Raw genomic sequence first — 9,328 nt, 5'->3', positions numbered from 1 at the left:
AACAAAATGTTTTGATTAAGTGCACCGTTTTTGAGTAATAGCCATGCTTGGTTAAATAATTCAATAAATTTGCCTTTTTTCAATTAAAATTTTGTCAGTTCTTTCGAAGAGGTGTAATTTTTTTTTTTTTTCTAAAAAAGCCATAAATTTACATTGTTAATCTGTATGGAAATGACCAAAATGTAGTTTTTTTAGCTTCTACGTAGTTGAACCTCAATTTTCAACCGATTAAATCTTGGAAACGAATGTATGACAAATGGTCGAAAGATATTAGGTCAAATGGACAAACGATCGACAATTTGCGCTTAGAGCACTTGAATAAACAGTTTTAGTAGATGATTTTTGTATTTTTTTAGGAGAGGCAAACCATCTTGTATTTTTCGTAAGTCTATTTGTAACATATTCGGATATCTTTAAAAAAAAATAACGAGAACAAATCGTAGGCTAACCTTCAAATTTGAATTTTTAACTGAAAAATCAAAAATTCTCTTAAAGGTGGCATGTTTTTTTCTTTCAAAAAGCTCGTCCAATTTCCTACAAGTTTGTCTTCGACCACTTTTTGATACGGTGCAACGGTTTCGATATACAGCAATATTTAATTATGATATGAAAAAATATTTACAACACGCCCTTATTGTATGTAATTATCGAGTCAACTGGCTCCATATTCACAAAAATGGCTTATATAAGCGTAGGATAACATGTGTACAAAGTTTCATTGAAATCGGAGAGGAAAAAAGTACCAAAAAAAAAAATCCTGTTTTTGGCTGGAATTGCTCTAAACTTAAAATTAGGTTGCTTTTGCATTCTTTTGAAAAATTACCACAAAAGTATCCCGAGGTGGTATCTGTTCCGATTTTTTGGAATGACTGTATTGAGAAAACAATATTCAACTAAAACATGTTTTGTCCACAGATTTTTTGGGAAAACTATGGCGAGGGAATGAAGTATATTTGAAAAACAGTTTCATCCATTTAAATAAACAATGATCGATGCTTGAATTCAACTATTGCACACCATTGTTAGTACCATCTAACCAGGAACTTTAGAGATTCTCAAGAAGACAACATACTCGAACCATTAATCGTCAGAAATTCTGTCAGAATATTTCCCTCGCCAGTAGTGATGCATATTCTGGGAAACGATGCGTACGGCAGAGCTTCTCCAATATCTGGAACAACCCAGAGTAACCAATATCCCATCTCAGGAATTACAAGTTCCACTCGAATGGCTCGGGGTTTTAGGGCGGAAAACTTTGAGATTTCCCACAGGCTTTCCCACCGAGCTATGAGAATACACACTAACCGAAGCTCTGCTCGCTTCCCGAAGATGAATGCAAAATCTTCAGCAGGTGCAATAAATCAGGTAGAAAGGTGTAATACTAGGTCATATGTTATGAAAGGTACACGGAAAGGGTTTTCCCGGGGCTTACCTGGCAAACCGAAAACCGAACGGAACTGGCTGCATGCACCTGCCATGGCGCACTTCGGCCGAGGCAGACTTTGTCTTGGGGGAAAGTTGGATGATGTATTTCATTAGTTGAAGGCTTATGGGAAAATCTAACATTGCAAGATGATGAGTGTGGGATTTGCCCATTGTGGATCAGTGAATCTTTTGAAGTTTACTTCTGTTGAGGGATTTCATGACTGTTTGAATATTTAGCAAGACAATTATTCTAATGGTATATATTTCACAATCAATCTCTCATTTAGCTTAAGTGATAAATTTCGCTAAGATGCGCACGCTAACAAACTTTTGATGCTCCTTACAAACAAGACCTGGGTTTGACAGCAGGACTTCCGTCTCGAATTATGACCACGTTAAATGAAATCTCGTTATCAGCGATGATGGTTTGCCTACAACTTGGCTAGTCTTGGTGGTTCATTAAAGAGGTGCCAACTGTGTTACCTTTGTAATACGGGACGCAAACTTGCCCGGGGGCAGTTACTGCTGGACCCTGCAAAGATGCAAAATCTATTAGCATCATTTTCCACTTCAGGGGAAAATGATTCTCACCGACAACAGCTCTTGTAGCGCTTTCAAGGGTCATGGGCGTTTCAACAAAAAACAAAAAACAAAAAACAAAAAACAAAAAACAAAAAACAAAAAACAAAAAACAAAAAACAAAAAACAAAAAACAAAAAACAAAAAACAAAAACCAAAAAACAAAAAACAAAAAACAAAAAACAAAAAACAAAAAACAAAAAACAAAAAACAAAAAACAAAAAACAAAAAACAAAAAACAAAAAACAAAAAACAAAAAACAAAAAACAAAAAACAAAAAACAAAAAACAAAAAACAAAAAACAAAAAACAAAAAACAAAAAACAAAAAACAAAAAACAAAAAACAAAAAACAAAAAAAAAATAAGTTTCTTGATCACGATAAATAATAATTGTGAAATTAAACTCTTTGAAAAATAAACCAAATTTTATAGTAAACTAAAATAATTGATTAATTTACAAGTTCCACCAATGCTCCAGCCGCATGATTATGCACCATCAACCAAGTGTAAGACCCTAATAACAACAACAACAACAACAACAAGCTTGCAACTTGCGCTGCCATAGAACGGGAACCGACCTTCGTTCGTCGTCATGCAAAACCGGAGGAAAGCACTTGTAATGCTAAAGTATTTTCCCTTTCGTACCCATGAACAGGGTACAATTTCTAATGGGCATCAGGAGAGAAAAAAGAGAGAGATGTAGAGGGGAAAAAACAGTTACAAAACATTTGCCCTCTCATCTTGGAAGATCTTTAACGCTTTTTACCCAATTTAGAGAAGTTAAGGTTAGAATATTTTTGAGATTGATTGAATATTTTATTAAATTTTCTCAATCGATGAAAGATAATCTAAGAAGAAATTGGGTTTATGATAAAAATTTATATTCCACGTATCTTTTTTACCCCAGCAACCCCCAATCTAATGAAACTATCTGTACCCAGTTTTAGTGCAAAAGTTACCATCTGAATGAACACAATAATTACAATCTCTTGTCGCAATTCACTGCATCGCTGCGAGAACATCTTTGTGGTGCTCCTACTCGAGAGAAATGTGGTGGTTAAGTATCTGAAATGAGGGAAAAGGGAAAATTCACTCACTGCAAAACGGATGCCACCCGAGATAAAGTGAGAAAATAGAAACCTTCGAAACGTCGGCCATCGTTTGCAGTTGCATTTGTGGGTGGTGTTGGTTAGCGACACAGGAAAGTGCCAGGCATCAAGAGATGAGTGTTCCTGTTTCCCGTCGTCGTCTCGTGGAAACTTGGCAACGACGATTTTCCAGCGCAGCTTGGCAACGGGAAAACCCCTTTGTGGATCGTTTCGATGCGCGGAGCGTTTCGCAATTAAAAGCGTAAATGAATTCGGAAGAAGTGACTGTGACGTTTTGAGAGTCTACCGAGAAAGCAGCTCGCTAAAACTAGAGGAGTTATTACTAACAGAGAAACCTGGTTTCAAGGTTTCGGTTCAGCTAACAAACATTTCCTCGAAATGGCACAGGTATTTTGATCAAGGAAATTAATTAGATGTTTTGAAATGTAGTTTGTTTGAATCGTTAAAGAAGTTAAGTGTTGGACCAATGAGTGTGTCTGCATTTTTAAATAAGTTTTGTTTTTCATTTAAAAATGATGAAGGATTTTTTATAAACGAAATATTTAAAGTTTTCTATAATGTCCCTTCGATTTGCGTGAAATTTTCTTCTAAAGTGTAAATTTTGTCTCTGATCACGAATCCAAGCTTCGGTTTTCGACATCTCGTGACTGAGGGGTGGTACGACCCCTTCATTTTGTTTTGCACATTCGAAAACAATACGTGTTTTCAATATTATGCAGCCTGAAATGGTGATGGTTTGGAAATTTAGTGGCAAAGGGATTTTTTTTTTATCGGAATAATTACGTGATTAACATTAAAATTTCTGCCATTTTTCGTTACTCAACTGTAAACTATTTGGAACATGTGATTTTATGGAAAATTTTATGTACTTTTCACATCTGCAACAACCCTTAAAGGTCACTTTTTTGTTAAGTACAAAAATTCTCATTTTTGAATTTCGTGTATTTTTCTTACTTAGCATTGTTTTGACTTTGGGTTATACTTCAAGAGTGTAGCAATTTTCACAAAGTAAGAGTTAATCTTACTCTTATGAACTCGTGCCATATCGGACACCATTGGTTCTATTTTCAATGTTTAACAATGTAACTTTTGTGAAATTTTCTGCTTTTTTTCAAATATTTTTTGAGATTGCAAATGGAGCCAACATTTCAAAATTTCCTGAAAATTTGTTTTTATCCTTTAACTTTATAATCTTGAATTTTTTAAATATATTTACCCAATAGAGCATAAAATTTCATAAGAGATTAATTTTAAACAATGAAAACGAATCAATAGTTTGCAAGAATCGTTATAGAAAAATAAGGGGTATTTTTTTCAAAGTTTGTGTCGCGTTCCTCCTTTCTTTTAAAATCGGCCCGGATAATAAGGTGTCAAACAAATATTTATTCAATAAACTACAAAAATTTCAATGAAAATTGATTTGCAATCAGATCATTTTGGATTATTTGAGATTATTTAAAAATATATTGATTTTTTTTCAGAGAAGCCGATGTACTGTACCGCAATTAGTTTTTTAACGCAAAACAAAAAATCTTCAATACATAGATATTCAGAAAACTAATAATTGTTAATTAACTGGATAGGTTAAAAAACCCGATTCATATACATTCTTCATCCAAATTTTGAAATCATGACTTATCATACAGCAATTCCATTTGAAAAGAGCCTAAATTCTGTAATTCTGTAATTTCGGAATACATTTGTCCGGCTTCAGCTGAAGATTCATGCTGTCCCATGTTGCATGTTCGAGCCTACGGACCTACGGAAGACCTTGCCGCGAGGAGAGGTGAGTGAACCGGTACACGAGCCACCTACGACATAATTCCTCGGGCGGCCCAGGTCAACTCGAAGTTACAGGACACATTGGGGGTAGAAAGCGGATAGAATAAGCAAAACATCAAAGCAGAGCGCGAGCCATACTTTTAAAGTGGTATCTGCAAAGAAATTTGTATTAACAAAAGGGTCAAAAATAAAAAGGCGATACTAATTAATACTTCCCTGCGACCTTGAAGGTCTCTCGGTTGGACATATAGCCGTGGACACCATGCTTGGTAGCAATCCTCGTCAGTCGATGTGGTATTGATCACAGCTGGTGTTAATTTGTCCTGCAGCTGTGTAGCAAGTCAGATGCTCGCTCATAGGGAGGTGGCGTTGTACAGTGGAGACACCTAACGGCGAGAATGAGCAAAAGTGTAAAAGGTAAACAAAAGAAGTGGTTTTTTTTTGCAAACTTTATTTCAATTTTATTCATGTTTTTTGAATGAAACTTTGCATAATTCTACATTTATCTCAAAGATAAGTCTTCAGTGTATCAGATTTCTATAAATACTCAAAGTTTTAATGAACTGGTGCTCTAAAAAAACACGTTCAATTTAGTGCTTCTGAAACCTTGGCTTAAAACGTCTTTTTGTTTTCGCAATTTTAGGACATAAAATTGATTCAAAACAAATTATTCATTCGATTAAATGCTTCAGTAAAACTCAAACTATCATAAAAACCACAAATTTCATCATTAAAAATAAAATAAATGCTATTTTTGTGCCATTAAAGTTGTTCAAAAAAACACCAAATTCCATCAAAACAGCCGGTATGGAGAGGCGAGACTATGGCAACTATTTGCGATGCGTGGTTCCTGATTGCTTCCAAGCAAAAGAGGTCGAAATATCATTTCACCTGTTTCCGGACAAAAAAACGGACGCCCGGCGATACCGGAAGTGGTTACATGCGCTCAAGTTGAAACATGCTCCATCAAATACTGCGAAGGTTTGCAGCAAGCATTTTAATGCTTCTTCTTTTCATCTAGCAAGTATGATATATTTAATTTGTTTTTAACGAGAAATAAAAGTAATTCGTGTTTTATTTTCAGAATATGGTGATCAAAAGAAAATGATTTTACTGGAAGACGCAGTTCCGATTGAAATTGAAACAACTGAGAAAATTGAAAAGGATAAAAAAGGGAAACCACGCTCTGAACGGGCGAAGGCGCGGGAAGATCGGAAGCGATTCCAAGAAGAGCGTAACCAACAAGAAAGGAAGCAACACCAAGAAGATGCTGAGCATAGCGTGTCCGAGGATCTTTTACACTGAAATAAAAAAAAAGTACAAAATTCCTTTATTCTAGGAATTTTGCCTCCTTTCCTTATTTAGTAATTTGGCTTCCTTCTTCGCAAGAAGTAACCAAATTCCTAAATTTGACAGCATGCTTTGCCAGCTAAATTTAACTGGTGGCGCCAACTACATTTCAATTGTTGTACTTGAAAAAAGCTCTGGATAAGCTTGAAAGCACTGAAAGCGACATCTACCGGCCGGTAAGCTAAGCTTGTGATATGTGGCATTATTTTTAACCAAAAACTTCTGATTTTAATGATTTTTTAACATAAAAACGACAAAAAATAATAAACTTTATTTACCATATTGCTTGTTATTACATGTCAACAAATTTCAACAATAACACACTAACACAAGTTTCTCAAAAAGTTAGCAATTCGCACGAAAACGTTTCAAAAGGCCTGCCGGAACTGGAATCTGCCACAAGCGCTTAGACGTGTCCGGATTGTGGGGCTGGGACGTCGGTCGGTTTCAAGAAGCGGCCCCCGGTGTCTGGAGGTAGGTGAGCAGCCGCCGGAACCGATTTCAGCTTGCATCTTTAACGGCCCACTTGTTCAACCCGCTGTATCTTTTCAGCTCTGCCTGCGGGGAAAAATGAAAATCCTTATTTCTTTTTCCGATTAGTTTCCACAGTTTCCTTACCGCAGGTCCGGTTCCAACAGATCACCGACGTTGACCGCGCCTCTGCTCTGTCACGAAAACATCCCGGATTTGTGATCTGGAACAAATCGTGCATTTTCTATCAAAAAACACTTAAATTCAGCCTGTTTTTTTCAGACAACTTACCAGAAAACACAATACGGAACGCCCGATGACCGGTTCAACAACGGGTTCGCAAAATGGTCCATTCCGGTTAGGAATTCTGCAACAATTTGCGGACACCTTGGCTACACGTTTTGAACTGTTTTCGGGTTTGCTTGTTGTGTCAACTGAGAGCTTTCAATCGACGGGTCATTCAGAAATAACGAACATCAAAGGGTCATACAAATATTACGTATTTTGATCTTAATACAAGTTTTTTCACTAAGCAAATCAAAATGGAGATTTTGAAATGAGTATTTTCCATTTTTATAATGGACAATCAATTTAAAAAATTTCAAGAATTTAAAAATATTATAATGATAAAAACATTTCAAAGTTTTAAAAAAAATATTAATTTTGAAATTGATTATTCGATTTCTAAAGAAAACTACTAATTTCAAAATCATCATAAAACAGTTCAGACTCGATTACCCGAAGCCTCGATTATCCGAAGATCGATTATCCGAAGGTTTGTATGGGACTTTGGATAAGCGAATCATGAACAAAAAAAAATCCGTTTTTTCAATGTCTTATTTTTAACATCAAATTTGAGTTCTGTGCTGTGACCCCATTTTAGTCAAATTTGAATGATTGATTGCAAATTAAATAAAAAAATGCATTTATTCTATACTTCATCACCGCTATTTTGTCCGCCATCTTAAATTATGGGAGTTTAGGTGTTAAGCTTGACAATCAATAAAAGACAATGAAAAACATTTTTTTTCTGATTCGGATATCCGAAGTTTCGATTATCCGAAGTGCAATTTTGCCAAGGCCTTCGGATAATCAAGTCTGGACTGTAATTTGTTTCATGGAATAGCTGAAATTTGTTTGAATCAAAAGCTCCAAAATTAAAAAAAAAAAAACAATAATATTAAAAACTTCAAAAAATTTCAAAATGAAAAATTTAAAAAAGAACAGAAAATTTTCAAAAAAAGTTAAAAATTTAAAAATGTTTCAAAGATTCTAAAATTTTCAAAGATTTCCTAATTTAATTCATAATAATATTTTCTAGCTATTTTTGTTTATTTTAACATAATTGTATGCTTCTATGATTTAGTACCATCGCACAAATTCCTCAATTTAATTCAAAATGATATTTTCTTGTATTTTTTTCTATTTTAACATATTTCTATACTTCTATGATTTGGTGTCATCGCAAAAGTGCCCAAAATTAATTAAAAGTAATATGTTCTTGTTATTTTTGTTACTTTAAACATAATTTTATTATTCTTTGATTTAGTGCCATCGCACAATTACCCCAATCGGATTTAAAAATATGTTTAATTGATATGTTTGACTATTTTCAAATCTTTCCATGCAAGAATGATCAAGTGCCATTGCACAAGTGCCCTAAATTAATTCAAATAGAATGGACAAACATTGCATGAAAATATTATTTTGAATTCGATTGGATAATCGCGCAGATCATTGAAGCTCAGAAAAATGTTTAAAAATACAAAAATAGCAATAAAATGATATTTTAATTCCGATTGCGATGGCACTAAATCATTAAAGCATAAAAATGTGATAAAATGTTCATGAAATACGAGAAAATATTATTTTGAATTAAATTGGGACACTTGTGCGAAGGCACTGAATTATAGAAGCATAGAAATATTAGAAAATGGTTAAAAATTACAAGCAATATACTATGAATTAAAATATTTAAAACACTTAAAAATACTTTAAATAATTGATTTACTTTAAAAACTTTAAATACTTTAAATACTTTAAATACTTTAAATACTTTACATACTTTAGAAACTCTAAATACTTTAAATATTTGAGCATGAGCATGAGCATGAGCATGAGAGACCACCCATGGTTGTCCTTCTCCGTTGCTGAACAGGACCGTAATATCCTATCAATACAACCGACCATACGCTTGAACGATCTAATGGTGTTTCCCTTATCAACAGCATGTATGAATGCGCTGAAAAGATAAAACATCAAGATCATTAAAACTAGATCTGGAGCAAATAGGTAACAGTCGTTGGCCACCAACGGCGCCCGCCATGTCAGTTTGTAGATCTCGGGGGATTGGGACGGGAATGTTAGTTAGCACAGGTTGCTACAAAGGGTGGGTTCTATACGATATCCACACCCCCACGTGTGCCGGAAAACTACTTCTACTTGGGATTTTGTTAGTGGGTAAGGGTAATGGCCAGGATTCAACATAGAGGATGATGATGTGACCCAATAATCAATAAATTTTGTTTAATGGTGTGATGTATTATGCATTCTCAAGGCAAACAGTCTGAGGATGCGGATGAGATTATTCCGGGTTATTTGTGTAGAATCCG

The 9,328-nt window shown here is 34.6% G+C and overlaps 1 long non-coding RNA gene across 1 annotated transcript; it reads right to left on the bottom strand.

The window, feature by feature from the left end:
* Positions 1-6,726: 6,726 nt before the first annotated feature.
* Positions 6,727-7,163, bottom strand: LOC120430834 (uncharacterized). The gene is made up of 3 exons (XR_005607743.1): positions 7,008-7,163; positions 6,864-6,939; positions 6,727-6,803 (listed from the first exon to the last, which is right to left on the bottom strand). It is a non-coding gene; the product is annotated as an uncharacterized LOC120430834 (long non-coding RNA).
* Positions 7,164-9,328: the final 2,165 nt, after the last annotated feature.

Source organism: Culex pipiens, chromosome 2, assembly GCF_016801865.2.
Source record: "Culex pipiens pallens isolate TS chromosome 2, TS_CPP_V2, whole genome shotgun sequence".
Classification (NCBI taxonomy): domain Eukaryota; kingdom Metazoa; phylum Arthropoda; class Insecta; order Diptera; family Culicidae; genus Culex; species Culex pipiens.
Note: the sequence above shows the minus strand (reverse complement) of the source record. Positions and strands in the feature narration are given on the sequence as shown.